This window comes from Triticum urartu, chromosome 1A (genome assembly GCF_056163025.1).
Source record: "Triticum urartu cultivar PI428250 chromosome 1A, HENAU_Tu73, whole genome shotgun sequence".
Lineage (NCBI taxonomy): Eukaryota > Viridiplantae > Streptophyta > Magnoliopsida > Poales > Poaceae > Triticum > Triticum urartu.
Window position 1 is genome coordinate 590914425 of NC_141873.1, and position 8980 is coordinate 590923404.

The window sequence follows — 8980 nt, forward strand, 5'->3', positions numbered from 1 at the left end:
AGGTCGGCGTGATGGACACCAGCTTGAAGAAGCAATAGTGTGGCCCTGTCGATGCAAGTCGTGACATGGTCGATGCCGGCTTGATGAAGCGACCGTGCGGCGATGCCGGTATGCCCGCTCTGTGTAATCCGTGGGGCGGCGATGTTGATGATGATTTATCCTTCGCGATGCCGGACTCTTGTTTGGCTTGCCGGGGTGATGATCCGAAGAAGTTGAGCTCGGCTAAAGTGACGACGTGTCTAGCGCAGGTCGGCAGCCGTGGAGTAATATTGGCGGACTGGTTTGACACCAGCATGATGTTGAAGATCATGTTCAAAAGATCTTAAAGTTAGTGGGATGTGTTCAGGAACAAAACACAATACCCCATACAAAACTTCCTTCAAAAGGGATGTCCGAAATCCCGTTCATAAAAAAGATGAACTCGGGTTGGATTCGTTTTCGCGCAGAAAACAGATCCGAAAAGTGATGCACTAATCAGAAGGTTCTCAGAGTTTGGACGGTCGGATCGAGCTGAAATTTTGAAAGGTGGTAGATATAGGAATTCCGCAGCCGATCAACGGTTGGATCTTCCAAAGGACGTCCGAGCTAGAAGCTGGGCACCACGCCCTAAACTCATCCAAATTACCGTCCAGATTTGACAGGGCTCCGGTATATCGCGGATTGCCAGAGATTACTCCATCGGAACTCGACGAAATTTTTCAGGGTTGTTGTAGACCCAATTACGCACAATTCCATCAAAGGGATCGTCAAAGCGATGCTCTAAGAGGTGGTGGCAGCGGATACAAGTTCGCTGTTTGGAAAAACAGCACGGTCGCTTGAGGGCAATGTTGACGTTGAGCCCCCGAGCTCCATAGATGATTCCTCCGTGATCTTGATAGAGATCGGAGTTGATGTTTGATGAAGGCCCTTGTCCCGACAATGGTGATCCGAACACGGGGTGCAATTCTTGGTCGAACTAAGGTGACCAGCCGAGCTGGTGACGAAGATGTCGAAGTCGCAGTTGATCTGTAGGCGAGCTATCGATCCTTTTGTCGATCACACAGCGGAACTCTCAATGAAAGCACCAATGTCGGTGTCAAAACCGGCGGATCTCGGGTAGGGGGTCCCGAACTGTGCGTCTAGGCCGGATGGTAACAGGAGGCAGGGAACACGATGTTTTACCCAGGTTCGGGCCCTCTTGATGGAGGTAAAACCCTACGTCCTGCTTGATTAATATTGATGATATGGGTAGTACAAGAGTAGATCTACCATGAGATCAAGGAGGCTAAACCCTAGAAGCTAGCCTATGGTATGATTGTTGATGTGTATCTCTATCGACTAGCCTGGCCTCGGTTTATATAATGCACCGGAGGCCTAGGATAACAAGAGTCCTAGCCGAATACGCCGGTGGGGAGAAGTCCTTGTCTTGATCGCCAAGTCTTGTGGAATCTTCCTTGTATGCGGCAGCCGTCCGAACTGGCCCATGAGTATATGGCCATGGGGGTCCTCGGCCCAATCTATCAGATCGGGAGATGACGTGTTGAGTACCCCCTAGTCTAGGACACCGTCAATATCGTTTTCAAGCGATTTCATCTCACCTTTCCAGTGGCACACTTGGATTTCCAAGTTGAGGCCAGGTTCAATCATTCCTTGTCAAATCTTGCATATGCATCGCATACCGCATCCCGCATATCATATCATGTTCTTGTGTTGGTTGTTTACTATGTTGTGTGCTTCTTTCCGGTGTTTGCTTCTTCGGGTTGGTTCCGGTAACATCGCGTTTATGAGGACCCGTTCGTCTACGTCCGTTTATCTTCTTCATGGACTCGTTCTTCTTCCTTGCGGGATTTCAGGCAAGATGACCATACCCTCGAAATCACTTCTATCTTTGCTTGCTAGATGCTCGCTCTTTTGCTATGCCTATGCTGCGATACCTACCACTTGCTAATCATGCCTCCTATATTGTTGAACCAAGCCTCTAACCCACCTTGTCCTAGCAAACCGTTGTTTGGCTATGTTACCACTTTGCTCAGCCCCTCTTATAGCGTTGTTAGTTGCAGGTGAAGATTGAAGTTTGTTCCTTGTTGGAACATGGAGATGTTGTTCCTTGTTGGAACATGTTTTACTTGTTGGGATATCACAATATATCTTATTTAATTAATGCATCTATATACTTGGTAAAGGGTGGAAGGCTCGGCCTTATGCCTGGTGTTTTGTTCCACTCTTGCCGCCCTAGTTTCCGTCATATCGGTGTTATGTTCCCGGATTTTGCGTTCCTTACGCGGTTGGGTAATAATGCGAACCCCTTGACAGTTCGCCCTGAATAAAACTCTTCCAACAATGCCCAACATTGGTTTTACCATTCGCCACCTAGCCTTTTTCTTTTCCCTTGGGGGTCGCGCGCCTAAGGGTCATCATTATTTTAACCCCCCCCCCCCGGGCCAGTGCTCCTCTGAGTGTTGGTCCAACCGAGCGATGTCCAGGGCTACCAGGGGCAACTCTGGGCTGGCCTACCCGACGTCTTGCTCATCCGGTGTGCCCTGAGAACAAGATATGTGCAGCTCCTATCGGGATTTGTTGGCACATCTGGGTGGTGTTGCTAGATTTGTTTTAACTTGTCGAAGTGTCTTGTAGAACCGAGATACCGAGTCTGATCGGAACGTCTAGGGAGGAGGTCTATTCCTTCGTTGACTGTGAGAGCTTGTCATGGGCTAAGTTGGGACTCCCCTGCAGGGATTTGAACTTTCGAAAGCCGTCCCCGCGGTTATGGGCAGATGGGAATTTGTTAATGTCCGGTTGTAGATAAATTGAACCTTAATTTAATTAAAATATATCAACAACGTGTGTAACCGTGATGGTCTCTTTCCGGCGGAGTCTGGGAAGTGAACACGGTGTTGGAGTAATGCTTGACATAGGTTGTTCTAGGATCACTTCTTGATCATACTTTTATCGATCGTGCTTTGCCTTCTCTTCTCGCTCTCATTTGCGTATGTTAGCCACCATATATGCTAGTCGCTTGCTGCAGCTCCACCTCATACCTTTTTCCCTACCTATAAGCTTAAATAGTCTTGATCGCGAGGGTGCGAGATTGCTGAGTCCCCGTGGCTCACAGATACTTCCAAACCAGCTTGCAGGTGCCGTTGAACCGTGCAGATGACGCAACCAAGCTCAAGCAGGAGCTCGTTGAAGATCTTGTCCTTGTGTTGCTTTCGTTCTAGTTGATCAATAGTGGAGCCCAATTGGGGTCGATCAGGGACCGTGTCGCATTTGGGGTTCTTCTTTTATTTTGGTTCCGTAGTTGGACCTTGTTTGTATCTGGATGATGTAATGCTTTTTTCATGTATTGTGTGAAGTGGCGATTGTAAGCCAACTATGTATCCCTTTCCCTTATGTATTACATGGGTTGTGTGAAGATTACCTCACTTGCGACATTGCTTTCAATGCGGTTATGCCTCTAAGTCGTGCTTCGACACGTGGGAGATATAGCCGCATCGAGGGCGTTACAAAGACCACAAGCAAAAAGGCAAGGACAAGCTTCAAGAGGAAATTGATGCATTTGAAGAAGCTCCTAAGGCCTTGGTCAAGTGGGTTCCCAAGACTACATCAAGTTCCACTTCATCAAGTACAACTACAACTCCGAGGATTCCCATCAAGATGGTGTGGATCCCGAAGAAGAAGAACTAGAGAGTTCTTGAGGGTGACTCCGCCAACATACTTCACCCTTATCATTTTGGCATGAACAAGTGCAATCAACTTCCACATCTTGCACTAGTTCAAGGAGTCACAAACCCTCTTGTTGGTAAGACAAGGGACAAGGTAACCTAAAGCTTTCATAGACATCATCGTGTGTGTGCATCACTCTATGCCTATGGATATCGTTGTTTGTTCCTTGTGGGACTAACCTGTGTAGGTATTGAAAGTGCAACTCACTCCAAAGGATAGCTCCGAATGATCTACATCAACTTAGAGCATCCACATCTTCAACACCTACATGAAGTCATCATCGACAAAACCCAAGGTTAGTTCATCCCTCTTAGGGGGGACTCACATCTAGGTTGAGCTTTACTCTAACAATTGAGTTAAAGCAACTCTAATGGTGTGAACACAACAACGCTTTATGTAAAAGTGGTAACCCCACTTGTGCTTAAATGATGAGTATGACCTATGATCAAATGTTCTCATTTGACTCCTAAGTCAATATACTCATATATAGATGACCTAGTCATCGCCAATTGCTTGATAGATGCTAGAATTGTTTGTGCATGCTTTGCCACATATTTCATTTGTCATTTTATTGTGTGAGCATGTTGGTTGCATAATTTACTCATTCGAGGACATCCACTTGTTGTTTTGATTGATTGGTTTCCTTTTCTTTTGGCCAAGTGGATGGACAAGAATGCCTAAGAACCTTCTCTAGCTATCTATGCTTTTCTCGTCTCAAACTCTATTCATGCTGCATCACAAAGTTTGATCAAGTCAGATTTGAACCACTCTGTGTGAGGAGCACTCAGAGTCCCCGATTCGTCATAGACTTAAACTTCCAAAACTTCTTTGTGTGTTTCGGTCTAACCGATTCATCCATTTCGGTCATACCGAGATCACTAAGTCGATCTAGGTTTTCAATCTCGGTGCAACCGATTCGAACTTTTCGGTCACACAGCGAAGCAGGCACAAGGATTCTCAGAACAACGACGAGTATTTCGGGGTATCTTATACTAACAAGAGCAACTGGGAACTAGTGTAAGAATGCCAAGTGCATGTACTTATCTATAGGGGTGACGGTGGAAGGGAATTGCAAATGCAATGAGCAAAAGTTCTCGGGATAACATTGGAGAGTATCTTCGGAATCCTTCGGCGCACCATGCAATCATCTGGAGTGAGGGGCTCTCCGGGAGGAAGTAATTACGAGAACCTAGAGTCAGAGTTCGTAAAATCATTTATCCCGAATAGAAGAGAGATTAGAGTCCCAGAGCATAGACGAGAAATAAAAGATCCTAATACCACCCAAATGGCGACGTGGGCCCGTAAGGCACACAACCATGTTAGTAAAAAGTTTTGTAATGTCTAGACTCGACTTCAGCCAAGGAGTTGGAAAGGGGGATTCCTACAGGCAGTCGGCTCTGATACCAACTTGTGACGCCCTCGATTTGACCGTACACTAATCATACACGCAAACATGTACGATCAAGATCAGGGAATCGTGGGAAGATATCACAACACAACTCTACAAATAAAAATAAGTCATACAAGCATCATATTACAAGCCAGGGGCCTCGAGGGCTCGAATGCAAGAGCTCGATCATAGACGAGTCAGCGGAAGCAACAATATCTGAGTACAGACATAAGTTAAACAAGTTTGCCTTAAGAAGGCTAGCACAAACTGAGATACAGATCGAAAGAGGCACAGGCCTCCTGCCTGGGATCCTCCTAAACTACTCCTGGTCGTCGTCAGCGGGCTGCACGTAGTAGTAGGCACCTCCCGAGTAGTAGTAGTCGTCGTCGACGGTGGCGTCTGGCTCCTGGGCTCCAACGTCTGGTCGCAGCAATCGAGTATAGAAAGGGGGAAAATAGGGAGCAAAGCAACCGTGAGTACTCATCCAAAGTACTCACAAGCAAGGAGCTACACTACATATGTATGCATTGGTATCAAATGAAAAAGGGGTTATCATATGTGGACTGAACTGCAGAATGCTGGAATAAGAGGGGGATAACTAGTCCTTTCGAAGACTACGCTTCTGGTAACCTCCATCTTGCAGCAGGAGAAGAGAGTAGATGGTAAGTTCACCAAGTAGCATCGCATAGCATAATCCTAACCGATGATCCTCCCCTCGTCGCCCTGTGAGAGAGCGATCACCGGCTATATCTGGCACTTGGAAGGGTGTGTTTTATTAAGTACCCACTTCTAGTTGTCATAAGGTCAAGGTACAACTCTGGGTCGTCCTTTTACCGATGGACATGGCTATTCGAATAGATTAACTTCCCTGCAGGGGTACACCACATAACCCAACACGCTCGATCCCATTTGGCCGGACACACTTTCCTGGATCATGCCCGGCCTCGGAAGATCAACACGTCGCAGCCCTACCTAGGCACAACAAAGAGGTCAGCATGCCGGTGTAAATCCTATGGCGCAGGGGTCTGGGCCCATCGCCCTTTGCACACCTGCACGTTGCGAACGCGGCCGGAAGCAAACCTAGCCTAGCAGGCGTTCCAGTCCAATCCGGCGTGCGCCGCTCAGTCGCTGACGTCATGAAGGCTTCGGCTGATACCACGACGTGGAGTGCCCATAACTGTCCCCGCGTAGATGGTTAGTGCGTATAGGCCAGTAACCAGACTCAGATCAAATACCAAGATCTCGTTAAACGTGTTATCTTGAAATAACCGCGAACACCGACCGGGGCCAGGCCCACCTCTCTCCTAGGTGGTCTCAACCTGCCCTATCGCTTCGCCACAAAGATCCACTCAGAGGGACGTCGGGAAAGTATGTCCTTCCAGCCCCAATTCGTGAATCAACCGCGGGTACTCCTCGAGCCAACCCGACTTTAGTCATCACATGTATCATGTATAAAGTATATAGTATATACCCGTGATCACCTCCCGAGTGATCACGGCCCGATAGTATAGCAAGGAAGACGGACAAGAATGTATGGCCACTGATGATAAACTAGCATCCTATACTAAGCATTAGGATTGTAGGTAAAGGTAACAACAGTAGTAGCAAGGACAGGCTATGCATCAGGATAGGATTAACGGAAAACAGTAACATGCTACACTACTCTAATGCAAGCAGTATAGAGAAGAGTAGGTGATATCTGGTGATCAAAGGGGGGGGCTTGCCTGGTTGCTCAGACAAGGAGGGGTCGTCGTTGACGTAGTCGGATGGGGCACCAGCAGCGGCGTCGGTCTCGTAGTCTACCGGAGAGAAGAGGGGGAAGAAACAATGAATACGATGCAAACAGATGCATAATGATGCATGACAAAGCAAAAAGCGGTGTTGGGTGTGCCCTAACGCGGTACGAGGTGGTACCGGTGAAGGGGGAAAACATCCAGGAAAGTATTCCCGGTGTTTTGCGTTTTCGGACAAATGAACCCGAGGGGGAAAGTTGCGTGTTTGCTATGCTAGGGATGCATGGCGAACGAATGGGATGCATATCCGGATTCGTCTCGTCGTTCTGAGCAACTTTCATGTACAAAGTTTTTCCATCCAAGCTACGATTTATTTTATATTAATTTTAAAAGGATTTTATCATTTTCTAGAATTAACAAAATTAATTTAATCCTAAAATGCATTTATGACGTCAGCATGATGGCAGCATGACGTCAGCGGTCAAACGTGCACTTTGACTAGTCAACAGACCTCTGGGTCCCACGTGTCATTTACACAGGTTAACTAAACCGAGTTAATTAGACTAACTAAGTGATTAGGCTAATTTATTTTAATTAGATTAGGTAAACATGATTAATTAACTTAATTAATTCATTAGTTAATTAATTAATAACTAATTAATTTTATTAATTCATTTTTATTTTTTTATTTTTTTATTTAAAATCGTTCTGGGGGTGGGCCCCGTTTGTCATTGGCCCTGGGGGCCAACCGGGGCGGGTGCGGTTTAACGAGCAGCGGGCACGGCCGTAACGGGCGACGGGCGCCTGTAGCCTGCCCGGGGTGGGGCGTGGCCACCGCGGGGGTTGCCGCAGCGGGGCATGAGGGCCACGGTGGGCGAAGGCGGGGAGAGGGGAGCAGGGGCGGTGTGGTGGCCGTGGCCCGTGGAGAGGCGGCCGCGGGCGCGGGAAACGGCGTGCAGCGGCAAGCAACGAGCGCTATGGGGGGAAGCAGGCGCAGCCACGAGCCTGTGCGCAGGAGGCCCGACTGGCGAGTGCGGCAGCAGGAGGCGCGGGCGCGTGCGGCGGACAGGGGGGGTGCGGGGCAGGCGACACAGCGGGGGCGGCGAGCGAAGGCAGCAGGACGGTGTGAGGCGGCGGCGGGCGAGGCGAGGAGCGCGGGTCGCGGCCACGACGACGCGGTGCGCGGGTGGGGAGGGAGCCGTGGCCGCATGACAGTAGGGCAGTGCGGCCATGGGCGCGTGCGGAGGCGCGGCGGGCGAGGCGAGGATGCGGTGAGCGCGGCCAGCGCGCGTACGAGGCAGTGGTCAGAGGCGTGCGCCGGCGCGGTGAGCACGTTCGGGGCCTGGTCGGCGAGTGTGCACGGCGACAGAGGGGAAGAGGAGGAGGGAAGGCGGAGGCCGATGGCCTCACCGGCGTTGCAGGGGCACAGGGCGGCGAGGCTTGGTGACGCGAGTCGGGGAGGAAGGCGGCGACGAGGTGGAGGCGATCCAGCGAGGTCCTCCGGCGGCGGAGTCGCTCCGGGCGGCGAGGGCGCAGTCGGGGATGGCGCCTGCGTCGGGATCGGGCGCGACCCCGATCTAGATCGGGACGAGGGGGAGAGAGACGTGGGGGGGAGGAGTGGGGATCGTGCGGGAGCAGTGGGGGTGGACCGGGCTAGGGTTTCCATTAGTGGGGGTTATGGAGGGGGTTAGGTGGGCCGGCCTGGCTAGATGGCCAGCTGGGATGAGGCCCAGCGTGGGGGGGGGGGGGTCTTTCTTCCTTTTCTTTTTTTTGTTGTTTTATTTTTGTTTAGACCTTTTCTTTTTATTTATTTTCTTTTCTGTTTTATTTCTAGTTTCTTTTAATCTTTAGTTTTTTTACAAAAATCACCACTAGTACCTAAAGTAGTATTTATAAACAAGCTGTTGTCACATCAATTCTTAACCCATAATAAAATATTTTTAATATTTTATAAAATCCAATAGGTATTTGTTTAATTGTTCTCACTACTGTTTTAATTAGTTTAGAGCCCTTAGATGTTTTATCAAGGTTTGGTTTCTCCATCGTATTTACACATGATTTATCGGACCCACCTTGAACATTTTGGTTTCATTGTTTGAAAACTTTTATTTTTTGCCTTTAATTGAAATTGAATTTGAATCGGTTTCGAACTAAC